Here is a 3,970-nt window from a genome sequence, read left to right as displayed (position 1 = left end):
CCTGCCCCCTGGGGTAACCTACACCCGCACCCCCACACCCCCTGGGGTAACCCGCACCCCCACACCTGCCCCCCTGGGGTAACCCGCACCCCCACACCCACCCCCTGGGGAACCTGCGCCCCCACACCCGCCCCTGGAGTCACCCGCACCCCCGCCCCACGTCCACCCCCGAGGCCCTTGCAGCCAGTGCTGCCCGTTGCCCAGCTCAGTACCCCCCTCAGGATCCCGTGCTGCGTGCACAGACGCGCTTCCACCCGCAGCCCCAGGAGGCAGTGCGTTTGGGCCTCTGCAAGCAGAAGAGGTGTCTCTCTGTGACAAAGCTGGCCTGCAGGCGCTTCCGATCCTGAGCCAGACTTGGGAGGCAGCCCAGGCGCACACGGCGCTTCATTTCCGGAGGCCACCCCCGCCGGTGAGCCTGTGCTCCCCAAACTGGCGTCGCGCCAGCCCCCACCTCTTACCTCCGCTCGTTGTCGTCCAGGTGAGAGAAGAGCACGTTCTTGGAGATGGCCTTGGCCAGCGCCGCCATGGTCTTGTAGTCCTTAGGGATGACCTGCGGGGAGGCCAGGCGCAGTCAGACCAGTGGCGCCCCAGGGCCGAGCTCAGGGCCTGAGCCTGCCGCCTCTCCAGGCACCTGCTAGACCCCAAGAAATGCTGTTGCCCAGCCTTCAGAATGTGTCTGCCAGTAATGGTGGACACAAAACTTGAAACACTAGCTGAGTGTCACAGCTTTTTGAAACTTAACAAGTAAAGAAGAGACAAGGGGCTGAGAGTGACCCAAAGGTGGCCTAAGTGTCACCGTGAACTCAGGGTCTTGGTGGACAGGCACTGGTGGCCGTCAGGGCCTCTAAAAGACGCTACGGACCTCCAGGCCCCTGAAGCATCGTGCATTTTTAAAGTTTCTTTACTTCTTTGTTTTTTCTCCAGGTAATAAGTGCTTACTGAAATATCTGAAAACTGGGGGGACAAAAGATAACTTGACCCAAGGCTGGCTCCACACTTCCAGATGGTGATGGAGGGGCTGGGTAGGGGTCTGGACCCAGTTGGCCAAAAATGTGGGTGAAAAGCCGTCTCCATGTCTGCCAGGACCAGCCCGCGGAGCTCACGGTGTGTCCCACGAGCCAAGGAGCAGCTGAATCCTGACGCCACAGCTACTGCGTCCGTGTATAGCAACTACGACCTGAAGCAGCCTCAATAGAAAAATGTTGTCTTGAAAAAGGACACCGCGGGGGAGGCTGACTGTGCCGTGACACGGCCCCGCCTCGTGCTCAGCTGCCCCTCAATCTCTTCCACGCTGGGGCGGGGGGGACGTCAGCACCCCCAGGTGGGCGCACTACGTCTTCTGAAACCATGGAACCCTTTACAGAGACCCCTGGGGGGCAGGATGGAGCCTCAGGGAAAGCCGCCCTGGGCCCAACCACCGTATAACAGGTCAGACCTACCACACCAAAGGCACCTCGCCCTCCTGTGACACCGGGGTTGCCCCAGAGCACCCCCCACCACCCGGACCCGGCCAGCCCCTTCCCAGGAACTGAACCCACACGGCTGTGCCCCCTCCTCAGACCCCACCCGGGTCACACGCAGGCCTCACCACCCCTCGGCCCCTCTGGCTGGGGACAGTTCCTCTGCAGAGCGTCCCTCCCTCTGGGTGTGTCCGGGGAACTCCGTGTTAGACAGGAGTCCTGGGCTTTAGGAGAAAGGCACAGGACGGCAGCGTCCTGGAGGGCTCCTCAACTGCACTCTCACAGGTTTCACGCCCTGATTACAGTGGAGGGCTGGTGGGGGGGGGGGGGTCTCATGTGGACAGGGCTTCAGTTTTGTGAGATGAAAAACGTCCTGGAGGTGATGGTGGTAGCCGCGGCATTACGGTGGCTGAGGTGCTGCGGCCACTCTGTCCCCAGATTCCTATGTCGAAGCCCAAGGACCTCGGCCTAGGGACGGTCCCCGGGTTATGGGGTTCGGTGATGGGGCTTCGGGGGAGGTTGTGGGGGCAGGGTCCCCAGGATGTGATCGGTGCCCTTGTAAGTCGAGACCCCAAGAGCTCACCCCACACACTCCCCCCAGCTCAACATGTGAGAACACGTGAGAAGGTGACGACTGTCTGGGGACACGGGAAGAGGGTCCTCACCAGGAACCCACCCTGCCGGCACCTTGGTCTGGGACCCTGAGCCCCCAAGCTGTGACAGTACACGTCTGCAGGGTAAGCCTCCAGCCTCCTGTTACAGCGGCCAGAACAGACACGGGCACTAAACGTTATGTTACTCACATTTTCCTATAATGTTTAAAAAAATTTTAATGGCCACGAACTATTTTAAAAAAATTTTTAAAAGCAAAGCTGGCTGCAGAAATGCGGAAGGTGGACTGACAGGTCCAAGGGGGACTTGGGGGCCACGTGGCCACCAGCAGTGGCTCACCAGGTAGGCCCCGGACCGGGCAAATGGGAGCCCTGCTCCGCTGGAGAGGAAGGGAGACTGAGGGCCAGGGTGGGGCGGGCTCTCTCCAGAAGGCTCCGAGGTCGGGGTCCAGCCTCCAGGATGAAGCCGGGAAGCCAGGAAACCGTGGCCACAGACCCGCGGCTCCTCCCCTACACCCGCCAGCCTGGGTGACCCACCGTGTCCCCAGCCTATCAGCGTCAAGAACCGCGGGCGGCAGGGGCCCCACGGGAGCTCAGATAAGTGCAGCGCCAGCCTCAGGCCAGCAGGGACCGCAAGGACCCCCCGGAAGCAGGGAGGTCAGCGCAGCACCGGCGTGGCCGGGGCGTGGGCGCAGCGTGGGCATGGCGCGGCGTGGGCTGGGGGCGGGCGTGGGCGGGGCGCGGGCCTGTGGGCGGGGCGGAACGAGGGCTGGGGCGGGGTGCGGCGTGGGCGGGGCGCGGCGTGGGCTGCGCTGGGGCGCGGCATGAGCTGGGAGTGTGGGCGGGGCACAGCGTGGGCATGGCGCGGCGTGGGCTGGGCTGGGGCGTGGATGGGGCGGGCAGGGCGTGGGCGTGGCATGGCGTGGGCCGGGGTGTGGGCGGGGCGCGGCACAGTGTGGGCGGGGGCGTGGGCGGGGCGGAACGAGGACTGGGGTGTGGCGTGGCGTGGGCGGGGTGCGGCGTGGGCCGGGGTGTGGGCGGGGCACAGCGCAGTGTGGGTGGGCGTGGGCGGGGCGTGGGCGGGGCGGAAAGAGGGCTGGGGCGGGGCGTGGGCGGGGTGGCGGCGTGGGCCGGGGTGTGGGCGGGGCACGGCGCAGTGTGGGCGGGGACGTGGGCGGGGACGTGGGCGGGGACGTGGGCGGGGCGGAACGAGGGCTGGGGCGGGGCGGGGCGCGGCGTGGCGGGCGGCAGCGCAGTGTGGGCGGGGCGCGGGCGGGGCGGAGCAGGGTGCGAGCAGGGCGGGGCCCACCTTCCGCACGTAGGACACCGCGTCCTCCTCCGTGTACACCTCGGCGCTCACGCCCCCGCGCCGGTGCCGGGCCTTCACCACGGGATTGGGCGGCAGCGGAGACACATCCTCATCCTGCAAGTCCGCCTGCGAGGCGGGCTTCTGCTGAGCCAGGATCTGTCTGTTTTCTTCCTGGGGGTAGGGGGCAACGGGGAGGGGTGAGAGGAGAGGCCGTCCTGGCAGAACCCCAGAGTCGTCCAGGAGGCCGGGGTCACAGGAAGGCAGGGGACCCAGCGCACCCTGGCCAGGCTTCCTGTCCCGGACCCCGCCTCGGCCCCGACTCCCAGCCCGCAGCTCTGCCGGCCATAGCACCCTGGCTCCGGGAGGCTCTCTGCTCATTCACACTTTGAGCAACGTGTCCTGGAACCAAATTTGAGTCAACCCAAGCCCCCAGCAAGCACGTGGGGCGCCCCCAGGCCTCAGGCTTCACCGAGGGCAGCAGTGCCCATGCTCTGCTCCCTGAGGCGCAGGAGATGGGAGTTGGGTGCATAACAGGGGGAACTAGGTTTACACACAGAGGACACCAGATCCTAAACGTGCAAAGGGACGTG

General features: G+C 65.8%; 1 pseudogene; it reads right to left on the bottom strand.

The window, feature by feature from the left end:
• Positions 1-458: 458 nt before the first annotated feature.
• Positions 459-3,551, bottom strand: LOC108635012 (annotated as a pseudogene).
• Positions 3,552-3,970: the final 419 nt, after the last annotated feature.

Source organism: Capra hircus, unplaced genomic scaffold (assembly GCF_001704415.2).
Source record: "Capra hircus breed San Clemente unplaced genomic scaffold, ASM170441v1, whole genome shotgun sequence".
NCBI classification, from domain to species: domain Eukaryota; kingdom Metazoa; phylum Chordata; class Mammalia; order Artiodactyla; family Bovidae; genus Capra; species Capra hircus.
This window is presented reverse-complemented; position numbering and strand designations above follow the sequence as displayed.